Below are 24,728 nucleotides of genomic sequence, written 5' to 3' on the forward strand. Positions count from 1 at the left end.
CAAGTACGTGGTACTGTATTGATGATACTTTTTATTAACCAACATGGTTGGAAAAGCAGCAAAATATGATAAGGGAAAGATAATTATTAATTCTCAACATTAATAATTCATGATCAGGATAAAGAACTAATAAGTGCAATTAACTAGGCGACTGGCCAAATAAACAATGAAAGTAAATCAAAACTGAGAGAAAAGAAACAAAAATGAAGTGAAAGAAAACAAAACAAGAAACACGGGTCAAATCCAACATTCATATTGAAAGGATGCTCAACATATGCACTGCGATTAATGGTGTGCGGAAATAGCTGACGCATGCGCTGTGCTAGTTGAAATCGTAAAAAAACCATAGTGTTGAGTTCTTCAAGGTCATCCTAGCTATACTATAAATTCGCCTCACATGCTTAGAAGCAGTTCTCAAAGTTTGTTTTATTGCTGTTACAAATCATGCAAACTGGATAATTGATTTAATAAATTTTTCGGGAGTTTTAAAATTAAGTTCGAACACCAAAACATGATCATCGGCCCCATACAGCCCAAAACAAGTTCACTGCCCCTCAGCATCCTCTTACTGCCCCCGTTGAGAACCAATGGTTTATCAATATATAAAACAATATATGCCAATATGCATAATCTGAAATTTGCAGTATTTTTTACAACTGATATAACACCGTTATTTAAACATTTCACTACAATCTTAATGAAAATTTTCAAATAAACTTTTTACTGATAATTATTCACATGGAATTGTTACATCCTTACTTTTATTAATGATGTGTAATAACTTATTAATAATATATTAAATACTATTTTTAAAATTTATAAAAAATATTAAGGAAAAGTTTAAAGATTTTTTTTCTCCTTTTTTGGTAACAGTAAAATTTACTTTTGCATTTTTACCATCTGCTATTTTGCTTACTTGACTTTATGTGCAATAGCATTTATTTGCAAATTTGAAAATTCCGTATTACATATGTTCTTCTGAATACTTAACAATATGTCAAAAGTACTGTGAAAGAAGTATGTTCTCTTTCACCACAGAAGCAAAATTTACTAGACTATAATATTTTTCCCTTCTTTTCTGCAAGTTGCAAATTCAACAAATAAAAATATTGTGTTTTAACGAAAGTTTCCTATCATCTCAAATATTGTCTGTGCAAATAGTTCATGCTGGCATGTTTAATCATACTTTGTCAAACGAGTTTTGGCATTTGAAAGAAAGAGACTTGCTTTAGAACACTGTGTTGTGAAATTGAACTATCACGCTTTCAGATTAGAACCATAATTTACTTCCAGTTCTGTTGCAAAAAGTCAGCTACTGAATGTCACCAAATCATGTGTACAACTTTAGGTACTAATGCTGCATCGCATGACACTGTGAAGGTTTGATACCAAAAGTTCAAAAACAAGGACTTTGATATTCAAGAAGCAAAGTGCTCTGGTTGGCTGATGAGGACCGTCTGCGAAAGCTTGTGGAAGAAGATCAGTATGCCTGCACAAACAATTCGCATTGCCATGTTTAATCATATTTTGGTAAATGATTTTTGACATTTGAAAGAAAGAAACCTTTAGGGGAAAAAAAATATCATTATCATTAAATACAAGGTATCTGAAATGAAACTATTAATACTACCAGATTAGAACCATAATACAGTTCTGTTATAAAAAGTCAGTTATAGAATGTCAGCAAATCATGTCTATATAGTTTTAGGTTCTAATGTTGTATCATATGACACTGTAAAGGTTTGCTACAGAAAGTTTAAAAACAAAGACTATTACATTCAAAAAGCAGAGCATTCTGGCCGGGCTACTGATGTTGATGAGGCTCACCTGAGAGAACTTTGTAAAAGAAGATCAGTATGCAACCACACGAGTGCTTGAAGTTAAGGAGTTAGAAGTTAGTGTCATGTCCATTAGTCATGCTACGCATTGCATAAACGTGACATACAAGTTCAATCACTGGGTGCCACATAAGCTGACTCAAGCACGTAAGGACAGATGTGTTCGAGCCTGCACCAGTCTGCTCAAATATCAATGTATGGACAAAATTCTGGACTGGATCGTCACTTGTGATGAAAAGGAGATTTACTTGAATAATACAGGTCGAAAAGGGAGTTGGTCTGCACTCAATAAGCCCATCAGCAGCGTAGCAAAGCGCAATTTGACTAACAAAAAGATTATGCTTTGTATCTGATGGGAATGCAATTGTAATATCCACAAAGAGTATCTGGAAAAAGGTAAAACACTCGACAATATGGTTGCAGCGAGATGCTAGTTCATATTGATGCTGCTATCAAGGAAAACGTTGAACTGAGTTCTAGCTTTAAAAGGTAATGTGCATCCATATAATGCAAGACCATACACGTCTGGGCATTCATCCGGCTGAGCTCTGTATGGACTCAAATGGGATCTTTTGCCACACCCAGCATATAGCCCCGACATTGCTCTTTCGGACTTCTACCTTTTTCACACCTGGAGCTAATTCTTGCTGTGCTATCTTCCATTCTGCACAGGATGTCTGAAATGACGCTGAACTGTTTTTGGATTCACAGCCACCGGTTTCTGGGCCAAAGGCTTAGAAAACCTACCAAAACATTGGCAGAGAATCATAGATTTGGGTGGTAATTACTAACTGCACTAAAGATACAGCTTTCATGGTTTTTTTCTAGCTTTATTAAGAACATTTTTTGGCAAAAAACTTTCATTATAACCAGATATATGTCAATTTTTTCTTTTTTTTCTGCAGCTAAAGAGGAAGAACTTATGGTTATTTCCTGTTATGTTTTTACCACCAATCCTCAAATTCCATATCACAGATTATGTTCTTACTGCATTAATATAATATTAACAAGACATAGTGCACAATAAAAATTAAGCTTTATTTAGGAACTTCGCGCACACTGCCCGACAGCCTGCCTGTTTCGCTCTGCTCGCTAATCGTAAGAAAACTTCTCCTCTAGGGTTGCCACACTTATCGGAGGGCGCAAGGCGCGCTCCTTATCGCCATCACCACAGAGTTTCCCCCCAGTTCCTTTAATGGCTATTCAAAGGAACGACATAGGTTATGAAATTATCTCAGAGTATCCGTGCTGTCGGGTATTTTTTTTATGATTACAAAATTAGAATATAAAATTAGAAAAGATCAAAATGCAATTCAATATATAACAAGGTATTGACACATATAATAAACATGAAATAACAAGAAATATGTTAAGATATGAATTTTAAAAAAGTGTTTTAAATTGTTATGTAAGAAGCAAGTTTCTTAGGGAAGTGAACATGTCTTCCCGATCTGCTGACAGTTTGTGTCTTAGAGAGTTCGTTTGCAGATTTATTCTGCTGAACTGTCTTTAAGTCTTTATTTGTTTTTAGTTCAGGCAAATTAGAGTCCGAAAGCAAATAGGCTGGTTTCACACGGTCTATAGACACAGTAGATTTCAGACCGTTAACATCTATTGTGAAAGTTTTGTCCGTTCTAGAAAGGACTTTATTCGGACCTGTGTATGGTTGGCACAGAGGTGGCTTTACTCGATCGACACGTAAGTATACATGCGTACACGACTTTAAGGTAGCACTTACGTAACATTTTTCTTGGCAATGTGCAGATGTTGCTATTGGATTCAACTGTTGCATTCTATGCCTAAGATTCGTGATAAATTGTGTGTCATACGGAGATATCTTAGATGACGTTATCATATCACTAGGCAGCTTGAGAGTTGTGCCGTACACCAGTTCAGCACAAGATGACTGTAGATCTTCCTTTACGGCTGTCCGAATACCAAGCATAACAACTGGTAGTGTTTCAGTCCAGTTATTGGTCTCGTGAGCCTTGAGAGAAGATTTTAAATGTCGATGAAATCGTTCAACAATGCCGTTTGACATTGGATGATAGGCTGTTGTTGTGATTCTGTTCGTACCCAAAATGCGCATGAATTCTGCAAAAAGTGCGGATCTCATTTGAGAACCTTGGTCTGTTGTTATGATCGATGGGCAGCCAAAACGAGATATCCAACAGTTGAAGATGGCTCTGCAAATGGTTTCCGTTTTCATATCCGGGATGGGAATGGCTTCAGGCCATCTGGAGAATCTATCTATTAAAGTCAAAAGGTACACATTGCCTTCTGATGGAGGTAACGGTCCGACGATATCCATATGGATTTCTGAAAAACGTGCATCAGGAAGAGAGAATGTGCCCAGTGGTGCTTTAGTATGCCTAGTAATTTTCGATTTTTGGCAAGATTCACAGGATTTCACCCAATTTTTGATGTGACGTTTCATATCGGGCCATACATAACGAGAACAAATAAGCTTCGTAGTAGCTGCAATTCCTGGATGTGACAGATTATGCAGATGATTAAAGATGAGTCTGCGAAAGGAATTTGGAACAAATGGACGAGGAATGTCTGTTGATATGTCACACAGAATATTACCATCAGAATATTGGCACGGTTTAAATTCCAGTTTCAAAGATGATGTGTTATTTTTGAGAAGGTCTTGTACCTCCGGAGCATGCCGTTGAGCTTCCGAAAATTTTTTAAAATCCAAAAATGGAGATTTTGTTATGGAATCAATTTCGATTCTTGAAAGAGCGTCAGCAACGACGTTTTTTGAACCTTGCACATGCCTAATATCAGTAGAGTACTGAGAAATAAAATCTAAATGTCGCAATTGTCGAGGTGAACATTTATGAGGGTTCTGTTTAAAAGCGTATATTAACGGTTTTTGATCCGTATAAATTATAAAATTTCTGCCCTCTAACATGTGTCGGAATTTCTTAATTGCAGAATAAATAGAAAATAATTCCCTATCGTACGCGGACCATTTCTGTTGACTTTTACTGAGTTTCATAGAGAAAAATGCTATAGGTTCCCATGTTTGTTGAGACAACTGCATAAGTGTGCCGCCTATTGCGACGTCTGAGGCATCTACCCAGATGCTTAGCTGGGCTCCGGGTCTCAAAAGGGTAGCCTGAGCAATGGCATTTTTGGCAGCAATAAAGGCTTGTTCAGCATTCTCGTTCCAATTTAATTGTGGGGATGAATCCTGAACACGAGAACGAGATTTCTTTTTATTAATATAGCCTTCTAACAATTTTATTAAAGGGGAAAGAATATGTGCTGCTTTAGGTATGAAACATCTATAAAAGTTAAACATGCCTAAAAATCGGCGAAGCTGAGTGAGAGTGGTAGGTTGAGGAAATTCTAAAATACATTTGACTTTGTCAGGAAGAGGTTCAATTCCGTTTTCACTAAGGTGAAAACCTAAGAAATCAATAGACGTTTGACCAAAGGTGCATTTTGAAACATTTATGCAAAGTCCATATTTCTGAAGTTTGGAAAATAAAGCTTTCAAATGCCTGCAATGTTCCTCAGAATCTTTAGAGGCTATGAGCAAGTCATCGACGAAAGCGTAAATGCCTTCTAAATCCCGCGTGACTTCATCTATAAAACGTTGAAAAGTCGCAGATGCATTGCATAAGCCGAATTGCATACGGGTACTTTCGAATAAACCGAATGGTGTGCATATGGCGGTTTTTGTGGATGTCGGCTGGGTTAATTGGTATTTGATGGTATGCCTTAATCAGGTCGACATGACTAAAAATTTTAGTACCGTGCAATGCAGCAGTAAAATCGGCTAAGCATGGAATAGGGTATTTGTCTTTTATTGTTTGAGCGTTCAATGCTCGATAATCTCTTACAGGTCTCCATTCCAGACTTCCCTTTTTTGGAACCATGTGAAGTGGGGATGCATAATTGCTGCTCGAAGGTCTCAAATGCCCCAATTGCATCATTGTTTGAAATTCTTGTTTTGCTATTTTTAAGCGATCTGGAGCTAACCGACGAGGTTTTGCAACCACAGGTGGACCTTTAGTTATGATATAATGAACGGTGTGTTATGTTTAACAGGTTGGTTAGGATCTGGTAATCTAGTAACTGAAGGAAATTCTTTTAAAATTTTGTGATATGGTGTATCACTAAATACAGTTTTTACTGAATAAATGCTTGCATTTTTCACGCAACCGACGGTTTTAAAATGCATTTTTAAATCTTTGAGACATTTGTTTCTGAGATCAGGCACCAATTCAAAGAAATGGAGAAAATCTGCTCCAAGAATGGGTGTACTAACATTTGCTATAAGAAAAGTCCATGTAAACTGTCGTCTTAATTTGAAATCCAAAGAAAGTGTTTTTTGACCATAAACATGAATAGTAGAAGAATTAGCAGCGAAAAGTGTTTGTTGGGATGAATTCCGTTTTTGAGAATTATTTGCTGGAAGTAAGGACACGTCAGAGCCGGTATCGACCAAGAATGAAAGGTTTGTTCTACGGTCACGAACGAACAGGCGACGTGAAACTTGAGGCAAAGAATAAGTCGCCTCTATTCTTTGCTGGTTTCGTTTCCCTGCCATGAACAAGGTTTTGTACATTTGTCATCTCTACACTTTTTCCCAAAACGTCTATGATACCAGCAAACAGAATAATCTCTCCTTTTGGAATTGCTTCTTTCCTTATTGCGATCTCCGCGATTTGGCGAGCGACCACGAGAAAGAGAAATGCGATCAATACGTTTAATTTTTCTATTTGTTTAAATAATTTATCCTCAAGAGACTGATCGACTGTGCGAGAAACGGCACAAGTCCCTGGGGTTGGATTTACTTCTAAAATTCTGTCGGCAATTTCTGCAGCTTTATCTACAGTTAAATTGGAAACCGCTGCCAAAATAGACTGAACAGTCGAAGGCAAACGTTGAAGGAATAATTCTAACATTAAGTTATCAGGGACATTTAAAGATTCTGCTCGACGTTTCATATTTCTAAGCAAATCGGAAGGTTTTCGAGAGCCTAATTCTTCTCCAGATAATAATTGGCGAATTTCTTGCTGAGAAGATTCTCCTGCACGATTTATTAACTCAGTTTTAAGCTTTGCATATGGATCAATAGGGTCTGGTTTCATAAGTAAATCCCGTACTAGTGATGCGATATCTGGAGGAAGATGAGAAACTACATAATTATATTTAGTAATGGATTCTGTGATAGGTTTGGGGGTGGCAAGAGCAAAAGTACTTTCACACATAATAAACCATAAGGATGGGTCTGATCAGTTATAAACCGGAATTTGGACGGCATGAACATCAGACATTGTGCAAGGTTTTTAAGCCAAAATAAAAGCAAAAATTTAACTAAAGAAAATGAAATTAAATGATAAGTAGGAAACAGAATTATAAAATGATCTATAATTACTACTCATCTGTGATCCGGAGGACGAAAACCGATGTAATCCATTACTTCTGGTTTGGAGATCTTGAGTGATGGCTTGTAGTCAAAACCAAAAGTGCTTGAGAACTGTTCATAGGATTCAACACAGTCCGGGTTACCATTATGGAGTTTTCCTGTTATGTTTTTACCACCAATCCTCAAATTCCATATCACAGATTATGTTCTTACTGCATTAATATAATATTAACAAGACATAGTGCACAATAAAAATTAAGCTTTATTTAGGAACTTCGCGCACACTGCCCGACAGCCTGCCTGTTTCGCTCTGCTCGCTAATCGTAAGAAAACTTCTCCTCTAGGGTTGCCACACTTATCGGAGGGCGCAAGGCGCGCTCCTTATCGCCATCACCACAAACTTATGTTTGGCTGCCATTAAAATCGATAATTATATTATATTCAAAATTCAATCTAATCCAAGATTGCTCTTTTGACATAATTATAAATTTTATATTGATGTGCTTCTCTTCCAATTTGATATGATAATAGATATTTTAAAAATAATTGTCTAATTTCTATCATTCTTTTTTAATTGTATAATACAATAGACTCCCACAAACTTCCAGTATCTCACCATTCTACGTAACTCGATAATTACTTTTCTTTTAATCATTAAATGATTTTTGCTGATCAAGAAAAACATTATCGTATTATTAACATAATATGCTGTCTACTAACAGCTAGATTTTAATTATTTATAACTAAGAATACAGGTACACTGCACAAAAAAAGAAAAAATGAGACAGTTCTAGATCTACCACTCCACTGCGTCAATTGACGAAAATCAAATTGCGTTTTCCATGTCTCGAAAGTGCGACTTAGGATATATATTAAATTTATATACAGCTTTGTTCTAACATCAGTATTCTGACACAAAATCGGACTTTTTCCAAAATAACATACCAATTTTTTTTTCACATTTCGATTCTAGACTCAAACTATGCCTAGATATTAAATTTTGTAATATTTGGTGAGAAATTTATGGAAAAATTTAAAAATTTATCTCTGTCAATTTTCAGTTTGCGAAAAGAATAATTCACTTTGCGAACTTCTTAATTTATAGAGACCTATTTTCCTTTCCTTTTTCTTCATTGTTCACGCGCAGAAGAAAAGTCATTGTTCATACTTTGAAATAATTTTAACAAAGTGTGTAAACCACAGTTTCGTTATTATCGCTTATAATAAATACGGCAAATTTTAAAACGCGCCAAAGTATAAATTCACTTGTATCTTAGAAAATTTTGAATAAAAACTTGAAGTTTTTTCAGGTATGCTTAGAAATACATCTACTTTAAGACGACTTTAAGATGGCCAAACTTTTACAAATTATAATTCAATTTTTTTTTTGAAAAATTTATAAAAATTATTTAAAAATAAATCATAAAAAATAGGTGAATTTTATTTGGAATGAAAATAAATTTCTAAATCTGAAAGGAATAATCAAATAAGTTTAAGAAAAAAAAAAGAGGATACTACTCTTATATACGCCCTCAGGTCGCCAAATGTAGCAAAATTTGTTCTGCGCAGGTTTTTGGCGTGATTGAGTGTTCTGCGACGGTTTTGAGGACGATGTTGTTTGTACGGCAACCTTTTTGATGTTGAAACTTATTCATTTACTGCAGTGGTTTTATTTGCTCGTTGGTTCGTGTCGTGTGCGTTTTGAAATGGAATGTTGCAATGAAAGACGTGGTGGGAAAATTTCAGTCGTGTATTTTAGATTGTGTGCAAAGTAAATTTAGTATTAAAAGGTACAATATTGGAGTTGTTAACGAGTCTTTTGTTCATGGGTGTGTTTATGCGGATCGAAGTGTATTTTTGGAATTTCTATGGGAGTCAGCACTTCTAAAGCGGAGTTTGGTGTGTCCGAAATGCGGAGCTGATATGAGAAGTCGTACGAAGGATGGCATTTCTGACAGACTTGTGTAGGTTTGCAGACATGGTTGCTGGTAAAGTATGTGGCTGTCAGCGGAGTTTAAGATTTGGATCGTGGTTTTCATGTAGTAAGTTAACTTTGAAGGAAGTTTTTATTGTTACCTTCGAAATTTTGAATCCAAGGAAGATGTGTGATATAGCAAAACCGTGGCACTTTTGTTCACAGACATTGTGTGACTGGTGAAATTTTATTGACAAATGTATGCTGGATTTTGTATGCTCTTGATATTTCTGCTGTTCGAAGAAGCACTCATTATAATAAGAGCATTTTATTTTATTGTTTTTATTTTGCAGAATGTTATGTTCATTGTTTTTTTATTATGAATTTCTGTCATTGTTGTTTTTTGAATTATTTGTAATTTATTTTAGTTTATTTTGTTGATTAGTGTGCAATGCCTAGCTTGTGCAATTTGTAGATTTCTTTTAAGTTTAAACAGAACCCTGTGTACATGGTATTCTTTGAAATTTATTGTTATGTTAATTTATTTAAGCGAGGTGTGCGTAGTTCGTGAATTCCTTCGCTGCATAGACTGTGAAGTTAAAACAGGTCGCTGTGTACATGGATTCTTGTCAAACATTTTTCGTTAGAAACTTTACGTTTTTTTTTTTTTTTTTTTTTTTTGTGTGTGTGTTTCTAAATTTTTTGTTTCAGATTTTTAGCTTGAATTGTGTGTTCAAAATGTGATTTTTGCACGTACGAATACCATGTTTTTGGAGACATTTTAGGCTTAAAGTTCGAAATGTAGACAAAAAATTTAGATAGTAATATGGCACCATGGAATTTCTCATCAATTTGTCATCAAACAAGGGTGTATACAAGAGTAGTTCCAAAAAGAGATATTGATATATATGTATCAAATTGAACTAACATTCCTAAGTCGCGTTTTCGAGACATAAAAAACGCATGTTGAATTTCGTCAATTAAAACAGTAAGTAGAACGGGAGATACAGAACTGTCCCTCCTTTTTTCCCCCAGTGTACATTTTAAATACTAAACTAATGTAACTACAGAACATACATGGAAGAGCCAAAACATTATGGCCACCTACTCAATAACGCGTTGTGCGACCTTTGGCCCGTAAAACAGCTGCAACTCACTTTGGCATAGATGCCCACGATCTTTAAATGACTGGAGACAAGTTGTACCAAATGTCTAAGCAGTGGTCATACAAAGTTGAGATATTCTGACATGGTAGAGATTGAGCTCTAAGCTGTTGCTCCATGACATCCCAAATGTGCTTTATCGGGTTAAGATCCGATGAGTTAGGTGGCAATGACATTCACTGGAATTCATCTTTATATTCCTCAACCACTCCCAACACAATTCAAGCCTTGTGACATGGGGCCTTGTCCTGCTGGAAGATTCTATTTCCAGTTGGGAAGAGAAATGCCATGTAAGGATGCAACTTATCCACAGTTCAGATAGTCCATAGCTTTCATTGTCTGTTCTACCACAACTAAGGAGGTCCCAGAGTCACCTATAAGAACATCCCCCAAAGCATAATATAGCTACACCTGCTTGCATACGACTTGCTGTTCAGGGGGGAGCAACTGTTTGCCTGGAAGACAGTGTAACCTGAGATGACCATTGACATGATGAATAAGAAATCATGATTCATCTGTGAAAATCTACTGCACAATGTACAGTATTTTCAAACAATGCTGAACTGCTATTACCATGTAATATGGCCAACAGGCAATCCAGAAAACACCATCAGGATGACTTTTCGAGACTGCGCCATTGGGAAGCTGGAATAAGGTCGATGTGTGACAAGTGTAGTTGAGAATTCAGGATTTTTCACAGCATTTCATGAACCTGGCGAACATTTCAAATGGCAGAAACAGCTGTTCAAGTATTCAGCAGTCCCCCATGTATACTGTCCTATTAGAGAAAAAAGGCAGGTGGCAGACAATGGAAAATATTGCAAGGCACATGCAATAATCTGATATGATGTTTTAACATGGTCAGAAGGCTGCACAAATGCGGTTTATATGCACAACCTCGGAGATGCCAGTTTTTATGGTGCTGGGAACACAAGAATTTGAAATAACAGGAATGGGGCAAGTGCTCTTTACAAACATCAGTAAATTTAGTATGATAAGCAAATCTGGACATATACACATTTGGAAAGAGAAGAGAACATGCAATCATCCCTCCATCATCAAAAGGGACAACTTAGGTGATGGAGTTCTTGTTAAGTATGGTGATCATCCTAGGCAGCCATAATGAGTTCCAAATCTCACAAGGGGTTTCAGTCACTGGCGTCTGTTATTGTACCGAGGTCCTCTTGCCTTGTGGGCATCTGTTTAGAGGTACTATGGGTCTGGACTTCCTATTCATGGACGACCAGGCTACATTTTATTATATAGTAGCTGCTGCATAGCCCCTATAGAGTGAAAACCTTTGATGCATGGTTTGACCTGCAAGGTAGTAGTAGTAGGTTTGCTGGCGCAAAACCTTAATGATTATATGCACCGAAACTCACGTCAAATATTCTTAAATACAAAGACTTATAAAAACAAACGGACAAAATCACACTAGCATAAAAAATAATGATGAAAATGATATGCAATGATACAATGCTTAAAATAAACAAATACACACATCTCATATAATTATCATAATAAGTACGAAACAAACACTAAGCCATCAAACATAGGATATATTAGAATGCATACTATTAAAAACAATAAGACAGGACAACAGACTCAAATTAAATTAAATAATAAATACCTGTCTCTTTCAGGTAAAGAAACAAATTTGAATTGACCTCTTTCCTAACTATATGATCAAGAGGCAAGTCACCTTTCTTAAAATGTTTCAAACGAAGATTTTTAAAATATGGACACTCTATTAAAAAATGGCTAACTGACATTACTGAATAACAGTTTGGGCACACCGGTTCACTCTCAGCTTTTAATAAATAACTGTGTGTAATACACAAGTAACCAATTCTCAGACGGGTTAACAAAACTTCCTCCTTCCAGTTCCTAGTGGGCTCCCAACATTCAATTTTTGGTTTGACCCTTCTCAGTTTATTTTCTGGCTGGACATCCCAGAGTTGCTGCCATTTTATCAATAATCTGTCTTTGATGACTTTCGGATGTCACTAAAGGGGACGAAGTGATGTGTCAGATGAATTGCAGATTTAGCTGTAACATCTGCCAGCTCATTCCCTTTTATACCTATGTGTCCTGGAACCCAACAGTACAAGATGCAGTCCCACGGCTTTTTAATTTAAGATTAAGGTTTAAAATGTAAACCATAATGGAATTCTGAGTATTGTAATATGAATTTAAGGATTTCAAAACACTAAGTGAGTCTGTATATATAATGAAATGTCTTTGACATAGCTTTGAAATAAAAGAAAGTGTATAATAAACAGCATTTAATTCTGAGGTGAAAACGGAGCAGGCATCATGAAGTCTTCTACCCTCCATGTGGTCTTCAGTAACAAAGGAGGCACCAACATGTCCTACTGATTTTGACGCATCCGTGTATACGGGAATGTAACTACAGTATTTGCGCCTGTGGTCAGAAAAAAGTTGTTTGTACACAGACTCATTAGTGTCTTTCTTGCCTAAATGTTGGAAAATATCTAGAAGCCAAATCTTAGTGAATTAACCCCAAGTTAGGCACATGGGATGGTCTAGCCTGAAACAAGAACTTGTAACTGTCATCAATGAAAGAAACATTGGTTTGGGTGATCAGGAAGTGACAACACATTGAAATGGTAGCAGAGTGACAATTGCTCACGCCTTAACTGCTGCGACGGTTCGTGGCAGTCAACATAAAGACTTTGGACAGGAGATGTTCTAAATGCACCAGAAGATATACGCAGGGCCTGATGATGAACAGGATCTAATTTTACTAAAATGGAAGGCCATGCAAACCCATAGACAACTGAGCCATAATCTAGTTTGGAGCGTATAAGTGCTCTATAGATCCGGAGTAACAAAGTATGGTCTGCACCCCAGGAGGTGTTCGTCAGGACTTTCAAAAGGTTCAGTCTCCTAAAACATTTCTTCCTTAGGTACAGGATGTGTGGAAGGAAAGTTAATTTCCAGTCGAACATCACTCTTAAAAGTTTTACTTTGGGTTCCACTGGAATCAGTGATCCTTCAAGATACAGCTCAGGCTCAGGATGGAGGTTGCACTTCCTGCAAAAGTATATGCATACAGTCCTCTGTTTAGAAAAACTAAATCCTTTCCTTGACCATTCCTGGATCTTATTAAGATCGATTTGCAATTGCCTCTCTACGTATCTCATGTCTGCACCATGACAGCAAATGTGAAGAGCATCAACATATAAGAAACCTGCAACCGTAGGAGGAAGTTCTTTTAGAACAAAGTTGATTTTTAAACTGAACAAAGTAACACTTAGTATACAACCTTGAGACACACCCTCTTCTTGAGATAATACATCTGATACAGCAGAACCAATCCTAACTTGAAACATTCTACCCTTCAAAACGTTTTGCAGAAATATTGGCAAGTTGCCGTGTAATCCAGTGGTGTGAAGATCAAGCAAAATCCCATGTCTCCATGCTTTGTCGTACGCCTTTTCTATGTCGAAAAACACAGACTACGTGGTTTCTTTTGACAAAGGCTTTACGAATTGAGGTTTCCAAAAGGAGCATATTATCAACAGCCATTCTGCCTTTACGAAAACCACTTTGATATTTGGATATTACATTGTTCTTTTCTAAATAATAGACCAAGCGGCAGTTTACCATTTTTTCGAAAAGCTTGCAAACGCAACCGGTAAGGGCGATGGGTCTGTAGTTGGTGGGATTCTTTGGATCTTTCCTGGCTTAGGTATCGGAATGACTACAGCTATCTTCCATGCATTGGAAAAGTTATGTTCCTTCCAAACCAGATTACACAAAGTGAGAAGGGCATTCAGTGACTTATGGGAAAAATGCTTCAGCATTTTATAACTGATGCCATCTTGGACCAGGGCAAGACTTATGTGTCTGTAATAAAGCTCTTCTTAATTCAAAAAGGGAAAATTTGCAATTGTAAGGCTCAGAGTTGGCAGAGTTGAACTTAATGGGAATATTTTCAGCATGTAGCTTAGCAGAAAGAAATGTTGGGAAATAACTGATGTTTCACCAAGGGTGTTTGCAATTTCTTCCTCTGTGCTGATCGTTCGGCCGCCTTTTTCCAGGATGGAAAGTGAGTAGTCTCGGTATATTCCACAGGCTTTTCTCTTTCCCATACTCGCTTACTGGATGTTGAGGCTGTTATCCCAGACACATAAGATATCCAGAAATTCCTCTTACTCTCCCGTCGTATTTTCCGTGCGTTTGCTCTAACTTTTTTGAAAGCAATAAGATTTGGTAGTGTGGGATATCTTCGAAAACGTCCCCAGCTTTTCTCTGCTGTCTTAGTTTTCTGGCATTCTTGATTCCACCACGGTTTCGAGTACTTTGGAGGTTTTGCTGAGGTCAGAGGTATAGAGGCTGTAGCCGCTTGGATTATAATGTCAGTAATGGCTTTCACTGCATCGTTGACCGGCACATCGTTTACTACTTCTTCCGTGAGCTCCGCAAGAGAGGAGAAAAGCTCCCAGCTGCCCTTTCAAATATAAAGTGTGAGGGCCTTACGACGGGACTCATTCCTTCCCTAGCAAAAGTAACAAATATCAGGAAGTGATCACTATTGTGAGGATCATCTTCTACACTAAAAGTACGTAGGTAGCCTGACCATTATTGAGAAGATAAAGGCAATGATCTTCGATCAACTGCTCAATTTGTCTACCTTGACGATTTGTATCTCTACTTCACCATAATTGACTATGTCCGTTAAAATCCCCGATGATAATAAACGGCTCTGGCAGTTGTTCTATCAACTCATTTAGTTGTGTCTGATTGACAGCTTCATTAGGAGGTAGATATATGAAAATGACAGAAACTAATCCTTTAATATTAGCTTGTATAGCTACCGCTTGAAGGGATGTTGCTAACGGAAGGACAGCTTGTGGATAGTCATGTGAGGTGAGAAGGCCTACATCCCCACAGACGCGTTCACTTACAACATTGTCCTTTCTCATTAATGAAAATCTCCCAAGTTTAGCTTTGAGATGTGTCTCCTGTAAAGGGAAGCAAACTGGCTGATGCTCATCAATCATGTTCTTAACATTCAAGAGACTCTGATGGAAACCACGACAGTTCCATAAGGATGGCCATTATGAGATTTTATTTCGCCGATGCTGCTTCTTTGTCAGGCGAGGGAGCAGATTTCTCAGAAGTTCAAGTCCGGCTTCAACTTCCATATCATCAAAATCAGAGCTCAAACTTTCAAGTGAACTGTCAGTTTGACTCCTATGCTTAACAACAGGAGTTTCGGATTATTTCAGTAGCTTTGGTTTACTTGATGATGCAGGATTGTTTCTAAAGGCTTATTCTTGGTGCTTATTGTTCTTGTTACTTTTTTTTGAGTAGCGCTAGTTTTTGTTAGTTTGTTATTTCCTGCATTATACTCTATTACTGTTATTTTAGAGGTATTTTCCCGTTCACTATTTGTCTTTTAACATGGACTGCTTAGATTAATTTGGACTCCTACTACTTTGAATTTATTTGCAGCATCAGCATATGAAACATTTAAACATGGCTGTGTATTAGCCATTATTTTTCAAGCTTCTGCATATGTTAAGTTTTTAGTCACTTTCAAGGACTGTACTTCCTTCTCAGCTTTCCATTTAGGACATGAGCGAGAGAATGCTGTGTACTCCCCCCGTACAATTGACACACAGTGGCACAGCTTTACAATTACCACTGTCATGGCCCTCCACGGAGCAGCGAGCACATGTGGGTTTGCCTCAACAGGACATTTTTGAGTGGCCAAAGCGTTGACACTGGAAACATCGCATGGGGTTTGGGATGTAAGGTCTTACTGGGCAATGAAGATACCCGGCCTTTACACTTTTTGGCAACTCAGGTGTGTTGAAGGTCAGGATAACGTTTTTAGTACCTATCAACTTACTCTCTCCGAGCACCTTGATTCACCTTGCAGCACAGACATTTTGATGGGAGAGTTCACTCACGAATTCTTCTTCTGAAACGCAGAGAAGATCGAATTCTGATATTACTCCACGGCTATAATTTAAGGATTTGTGAGGTGATACTGTTACACTTACATTTCCTTATTTGTTTAAACTGAGAAGGGTTGCAGATTGGCTGGAAGATACAGCTTCGACTAGAAGATCACCTGAGCGAAGTATTTTGATATTTTTAGGTTCTCCGGCACCTGACTTTATAAGTTTTTGTAATAAAAAAGGTGACTTTTTTTAAATTTCATCTGCTGTGTTATTTATAACAAATCGAGGTATCAATTTTCTTTCATTCTCATTAGCATTTGCACGTTTTTATTTTATTTATTTTTTTGTAGAATTTATTTTTTGTTCTGGTACACAGGATTCAATTAAGGAGTTCATAGTGAAATAAAAAGAGATTCAAACCCGGCAGCCCCTCCCACCACAGAGTCCAACAAGGGGACGCAGAAGTTCGCGCCAGGGTTAACCGGGTCTACACGCAATCTAAAGCCCCCACAGTCAGCTCTCCCGAAAGCAGGAACTCCCGATAGCTTATCCCCAAGCCATTGACCCTAAGGACGAATGACCAGCTAATTGACACTAGTGGAGACAACTAAGTGCCTCCCGTTTCAATCTGAAGCAGCGGCCAAAGCAGTGTGTTGAGGACAGTACCTCGCCCCTCAACTACCAGGATCCTCCTTTCCAACCTTACGGGTCACAACGCACGTGGGGTTTGGGATGTAAGGTCTTACTGGGCAACGAAGATACCCGGCCTTTACACTTTTTGGCAACTCAGGTGTGTTGAAGGTCAGGATAACGTTTTTAGTACCTATCAACTTACTCTCTCCGAGCACCTTGATTCACCTTGCAGCACAGACATTTTGATGGGAGAGTTCACTCACAAATTCTTCTTCTGAAACTCAGAGAAGATCGAATTCTGATATTACTCCACGGCTATAATTTAAGGATTTGTGAGGTGATACTGTTACACTTACATTTCCTTATTTGTTTAAACTGAGAAGGGTTGCAGATTGGCTGGAAGATACAGCTTCGACTAGAAGATCACCTGAGCGAAGTATTTTGATATTTTTAGGTTCTCCGGCACCTGACTTTATAAGTTTTTGTAATAAAAAAGGTGACTTTTTTTAAATTTCATCTGCTGTGTTATTTATAACAAATCGAGGTATCAATTTTCTTTCATTCTCATTAGCATTTGCACGTTTTTATTTTATTTATTTTTTTGTAGAATTTATTTTTTGTTCTGGTACACAGGATTCAATTAAGGAGTTCATAGTGAAATAAAAAGAGATTCAAACCCGGCAGCCCCTCCCACCACAGAGTCCAACCAGGGGACGCAGAAGTTCGCGCCAGGGTTAACCGGGTCTACACGCAATCTAAAGCCCCCACAGTCAGCTCTCCCGAAAGCAGGAACTCCCGATAGCTTATCCCCAAGCCACTGACCCTAAGGACGAGTGACCAGCTAATTGACACTAGTGGGGACAACTAAGTGCCTCCCGTTTCAATCTGAAGCAGCGGCCAAAGCAGTGTGTTGAGGACAGTACCTCGCCCCTCAACTACCAGGATCCTCCTTTCCAACCTTACGGGTCACAACGCACGTGGGGTTTGGGATGTAAGGTCTTACTGGGCAACGAAGATACCCGGCCTTTACACTTTTTGGCAGGTGTGTTGAAGGTCAGGATAACGTTTTTAGTACCTATCAACTTACTCTCTCCGAGCACCTTGATTCACCTTGCAGCACAGACATTTTGATGGGAGAGTTCACTCACGAATTCTTCTTCTGAAACGCAGAGAAGATCGAATTCTGATATTACTCTACGGCTATAATTTAAGGATTTGTGAGGTGATACTGTTACACTTACATTTCCTTATTTGTTTAAACTGAGAAGGGTTGCAGATTGGCTGGAAGATACAGCTTCAACTAGAAGATCACCTGAGCGAAGTATTTTGATATTTTTAGGTTCTCCGGCACCTGACTTTATAAGTTTTTGTAATAAAAAAGGTGACTTTTTTTAAATTTCATCTGCTGTGTTATTTATAACAAATCGAGGTATCAATTTTCTTTCATTCTCATTAGCATTTGCACGTTTTTATTTTATTTATTTTTTTGTAGAATTTATTTTTTGTTCTGGTACACAGGATTCAATTAAGGAGTTCATAGTGAAATAAAAAGAGATTCAAACCCGGCAGCCCCTCCCACCACAGAGTCCAACAAGGGGACGCAGAAGTTCGCGCCAGGGTTAACCGGGTCTACACGCAATCTAAAGCCCCCACAGTCAGCTCTCCCGAAAGCAGGAACTCCCGATAGCTTATCCCCAAGCCACTGACCCTAAGGACGAGTGACCAGCTAATTGACACTAGTGGGGACAACTAAGTGCCTCCCGTTTCAATCTGAAGCAGCGGCCAAAGCAGTGTGTTGAGGACAGTACCTCGCCCCTCAACTACCAGGATCCTCCTTTCCAACCTTACGGGTCACAACGCACGGCAAACGCATACGTGGTTTTCTCTCCGTGAGAAACTATAAACAAAGGATATGACAGAATTCCACTTTGAGCCCGAACCTCTGAAAAAGAAACAAGGGCAGAAAAAAATGAAAATAGTAGAGAGAAGGAGAGATGAAAAGGAAGGGATGAAAGATCACTAAGGGCCCCAGGATTGTGACCCCCGTCTCACCAAGAAAGTGATGGCTTGAAGGGCTAGGGTACCTCGTGATTGCCACACCTGTACTCACAAAAGTGAGGCCCGAGAGATTGACCTGCAAGGTATCTGTACCTAATCTCACAGAACATGTGTGTGACCTTCTCAGGAGATGCTTGGAGACAGATGAAATTAGCATTACAAGAAGAATGGCCTGTGATGCTTCAACTGCTCCTTGATAACCATATGGACAGACTTTGTAATTTCTGTATCCCATTCAGGAACAATGATATCCCCTTCCAAAGACTGGATTTTTCTTGCCAGCCATCTGTCATAAGGACAGCTGCCAGTTGTGGTCAGAGTTATCTTTTCAGTAAAGTGCCTTTTTCGTATTTCTTATTTTGGTCTTCTTATGCTCTATAGTTTATTTGTGGTCAAGGCTGTCTCACACAGGGTTGTTATTAATCATTTGTCCAATATTTTCACATTTTGAGGATCTCATGGTATGATATGGGTTGATGTGGAATACTCATGGATGGCAATGCATTCAAAAACCTGTTTCATGCTTAAATTTTGTGCACCCAACTAACTAGGACAGCAATCTCTAAACATTTTTTATCACATATCCCTAAGGCAAAAATAATTATATGCTGTACCTTATATTATTTACTTAAATAAAACCATGGAATGAGCTGGCTCTTTCTTATTATGAATACCAAAAACAAAACCATAATTATGGTTAATGTAAGGTTAATGTCATAACCTTTTACACTAATATACAAAACGCCAAACCCAGTATTTTAAAAAATTCAAGCTACATTTTTAGTGAAATTAAGGGGTGAAGTGCAAAACCGCCCACTTATCTGTTTCGTGTTCGTTTGGCGCTTTTTACAAAAGTAAGAAGAATTGGATTTTTGTCAATTTTCTTTCACTTTTAAAGTGAAAATAGGTCAATGTTAATACATAGATAAAGTCAAGGAAGTGCACAATGCCTGTTTTGTGCAATTCTGGGATTTTTTTAAAGTGAAAATAGGTCGATGTATACATGGATACCGAGTTTGTGCAATTCTTAAAAATGTGCCAAGTAGTGGGCGATTTTCCACTTTCCCCAAATTAAGAAACATTTCGTTTTTAATTTTGAGTTGACCTCAAATAACAGTTTATTTCTTTCAAATGCTTAATTGTTTATTTCTTAAACAACAGATATGGTCACGGCTAAGACTTAGGCAATTCTAAGATTGCTACTCATACGTCGCTTTCAATTCCGCGATAATTTTTTAATTTCTGAATATTGCCAAGAGATAGCATGACTAGTCCTAGTTTCTTCACAATTTTTGCAGTGAGATTTCCTGCCTTGAATATCTGCAGGATATCTGTTAGAATTTCAACTAAAAAACCATTCAAGATACTTTTTATACTCATAGCCTTTTTTTTGATAAAGTAAGCAAAATAAATTATGTTTTTGATTAAATAAGTGATTTTGTTTTTGCGATAAATGTGGTTTCTACGCTCTGATGTCCAAGACAGGTTGTAAAGCTGTTTCAACAATAAGGTTGGAAAACCATTTTCTAAAGCACTTTTTACATAATTTTAACAATTACTTTAATGTAAATATTTATATTAAACAGGGCTACAAAATAGATGCTACAAAAAACACTGATGGCATAGCAAATTATTTATATTAATTAGCATTTTTTAGGAAATAGAAAAACTGGCATTAGTTATTTCTAAGAAACAGTATAGCTTTGACAAGATCTTCTTTGTTGGAGCACCATAGATCCGATTTAATAAACTTCAGAGCTGAGAAGAGTCTTTCCACACTAACTTGAGTAGGAGGAAGAGCTGTTACTTTTAAGGTTACTTCTTGTAACTTTTCAGGCTAGATTTTTATAAGTTCTTAAAGAGGTGTCTTGCAAGCACAATCATATTTCTCTATTTCTTCAAATCCATCCAGAAATCTTGTTAGTATTTTTCATTTTTACATCTAATGACTCTTTGTTCTTTATTTTCATTCGCTTTGCCTTAGCCTTTTCAATATTATCTAAAAACATATCTCTAAACCTAATTAATCACTAGAAGAGCATGACAGAGACTCAGTTGCAATGTATGCAGTTTGGCTGTCCTGATTCGAACTCCGCAATTGTTCTGAGAACAATTTCATTCTTAACGAAAGTTCATAGATGGCTTTCTTTGCCTTTTTAATTTGTTCGTCATCCAAGAAAATTCGGTGTTTCGTATCTACATATATTAAACCCAGCAAGATCTCATTGTCTAGCCAAACTAGTTTCCCTTTTCTTCATTGAAGAAATGATTCCTTCTGCAATAAACCTTCCATTTTAGAAAGAACAAACATCCCATACTTCCATTCTTGCCTCTTGTCAATTCTTCAGATTGCAGCTTTTTTGTGGCTATATATGGTGTAGAAAGAAGAGTTTCCAATTCTGCAAGATCATTCCAGTCTTTCTATTAGTGAAACATTACGGTTATCTACATCTTCTAAAAAGTTCTTAATTCTAAAAACATCTTTATAATCAAATATAAACTTCCTTATTGCGTTGCTTGATCAATAATAGCTCCTTTTCCTGCTTGCTTCCTAAGAATGGCATCAATTTTGGGAGTTCTTGCTGCTATAGCTGCTTACCTAAATTTAGCAGTGAGATTTGTAACTAAATGAATCAGTTTAGTCACTAGTGGCAAATATCACATCCATCCTTCTTCCTTATATTTATTTATTAATATGCCAATAAAATAGAAAATAACTATTTACTAATGTATAGCAATTTTTGAAAATAGTGTATTAATTTTTTTAACAAAAATTGAAGTATACAATTATAAAATAAAAGAAAAATTTGAGTAATTTAACCTCTTGTTTATTGATAAGTACCACAAAAAAATCAAAATCATAATTGAATCGGCTCTTTTAACCATTTTCATCTGTTATCCACATATCTCGCACTTCATTGAAGAAGCAATTAGCTAGGTTTCCTCCAAAAATTTAAAATAAATTTCCTCTGATGCTATTAACAATTTATAAATAAATCTTTGATTAGGAAAGACAGGTTGGCCAAAATAACGTCTCAAAAGGCAATTTTTTTATTCCAATACCTATAATTCTTGGTAATTACCAATAACAACATTCATCTTCGAAACAGAGATATCCATTCTGTTTGAAATCTGACGAATTCGAAGAGATGAATAATAAAATTTTAAAATGGCGCAGTAATGCATAAATATTCAGTAACCAATCACAGAGCTGATTACATCACGCATAGAATTAAAATTATTTAAATAATCATTCATAATAAAATCATTTTTAAAACAAATGCAAAATTAAATTGTATTTTAATATTTAACAGCCATAAATAATGTTTAAAACATTAGATTAAATTTATAGATATTAATAAACCAATTACTTTTTAAGTAAGGTGACGTCATTGATTACATCATCAACAACATAAAATTATATAAAATATTATAAACAACAAAATTTTTATTTCAAATAAAAATGTAAAATTAAATTGATTTTTAATATTTAGAAGCCATAAATAATATTTAAAACACGAAAGTTATGCATAATAAAATGCATTAATTTTTTTTAATAAAATGACAACAAAGTATTGGTTACCATAAATAACTTATCCAGCAATGGGTTTACCATAAGTTGTATTACTCACCAAAAGAAAAATCGCCAAAATCCGTGCAACCGTCTACCAAAGTAGCACCGTGATTTTATTTTCAATAACTGAAGCAAAAGAATCATAACAAGCAAATTTTTCCAATCGCAATTATAACACCACAAATATGAGATAAATTTTTCTTATTCTGGCTGATGGCAAGAGATTAATTTCCTAACAACAGATACCACATTCCTGAATTATAAAAATAAATTACATAATAATAACTTTCTATTGTTAAGATTTCTAATATTTCAGCCTTGTCGATATCAATTTCCAAAATTCTCTAATCATTTCTCACTTTTATGTAAAGAAAATATAATAGGATTAGCTGCAGTACGAAAATTTAATATGAGGTTTTATAATCACTACTTTAACTAATCAAAAATAAAAGTTTAAAAAGTGTCACTTCAGTCACATAAAGATCAGTTTTAATACAGTTATTTAACTCACGTAACGATTAAAAATTTTTACTTTGTTTATATCACATCAATACTGTTTCACAACAAAATGTGTAGTTACATGGAATCACATGCTCAGCTCAAAATGAAAGATTTTACTAAACAGTAACAATTTAAAGAAAGAAGGAAAAAAGGCTTCTTGAAAATCCAGTGGTTTCCGCATTATTTCTCCAACTATATCTGCATCTTTAACATTCCACAAATAATAAACAGATAGGAAAAAGTAAATGATTCAACTCTTTTCTAATTTAGTACAAATATATACTTAGAAAATAAGTCACTATGCTGCATATTTGAAATTTAAATCTTTCATTTTACAAATAAAAATTAAATCGTTTCGCACGTGAAGTAGAAAAAAACGGTTTTTTTCAAGTTCACGCAAAATTTTATTATTTATTCTATTTCATAAATCAATTTTAAAAACTGTTTACAAGTTTATATTAGTAACTCTAAATTTAAAGACTACTTTACAAACACAAAAGCGCATAAATGCTAAACAGTACTCATTCACTGAGAGGAAAGGTTTTTTTTTTTTTTTTTTTTAAATAAACAATCAAAAAATGCTAGAAAATAAAAGAAAATATGCCTTCTTACAGCACAAATGGACTGCATTAAAAGGATTTTATCTTAATTACCACCAACCGGCAAAACGGTTATTTTCTTTTAAAATATACGAAAGGGAGTCATAAATTTATTTATATTCTGAAGTTAACGGGAAGTAGCAAATATGGATGTATTTCGATAAACACTGCCCATGGACTACAGTTTTTCTAACTACGTTGATTTTCATTCAATCTACAATAACTAAAATTACATATACGCAAATAAATGCACATAATATAACTAATGAATAAAATGTTTTTAAGCAGCAAAGGGGATTCATGGAATATGGGCCTTATCGGACGAGTCTAAGCATGATATTTACATAGCCGAATAACCAAATAAAATGTACACTTACATTTAAAACTTCCTCACTTTTAATATGCAGTGTTAAAAAAACTCCAGACTGAACACTAAAAGTCTCCGAAAATAATGCATATAATTCATTTTCTATAGAGAAACTACTAAACGATACTTTCAGAAGGTGAAGCTTCTCTGCTTGTTGCCAAACGCTTATAATAAACCAAAGTCATAATATGCGATCCTCAAACGGAGAGCAAACTGTCTCGCTTGTACACCTTATATTCTAATTCGCAGTAATTATTTGCAACTATTATTTAATTTACGAGCAAAAATTTTTAAATATATAAGTTTGTATGGATTTTTTTTAAATACTTGCTTCTTTGACATACATAAAAGGAATGCAATGTTCTCGGCTTATTTTGATATTGTTTATTTTAGCAATGCTAAGTTAAGCCTGCATTTGTACTAAATAAATAGTTGTTTCATTCATCTGGAGAACTTGTAGTTCATTTGAGTGATCCGAAACTTTCTGTTTGCAGTTGTTCTTTATATAAGTAGCGATTTGATACTTCAAGAACAAAGGAAAGTCTCAGATTAATTATTATCACCAAAAAAGAGGGTTCAGCAAAGAGGTAAATCTAATGTCGAATTGTTAAAAATGAACAAATGGTAAACTGCCTTTCACAGTGAAAAAAAGTGGACCTGATGGACTTAATTTAATAATTTTTATATCAAAAAAGGTCCAGAATCAATTTTGAAGGGTTACATCATGAATTTTTGAAAAGATCTATGTTTTT

At 36.0% G+C, this 24,728-nt stretch overlaps 1 protein-coding gene across 2 annotated transcripts in view; it reads right to left on the reverse strand.

Moving 5' to 3' along the window:
• Positions 1-24,130, reverse strand: part of LOC118200983 (lysine-specific demethylase 4A-like) — a 48,625-nt gene extending 24,495 nt beyond the window's left edge. For both annotated transcript variants that reach the window (XM_035372982.2, XM_035372981.2), the window contains exon 1: positions 23,987-24,130. The gene's annotated coding sequence lies outside the window, so the exon portion shown is untranslated. The remainder of the gene's footprint in view (positions 1-23,986) is intronic.
• Positions 24,131-24,728: the final 598 nt, after the last annotated feature.

Source organism: Stegodyphus dumicola, chromosome 2 (genome assembly GCF_044657685.1).
Source record: "Stegodyphus dumicola isolate Sdum_Otavi_A_Nest chromosome 2, ASM4465768v1".
In the NCBI taxonomy this organism is placed as follows: Eukaryota; Metazoa; Arthropoda; class Arachnida; order Araneae; family Eresidae; genus Stegodyphus; species Stegodyphus dumicola.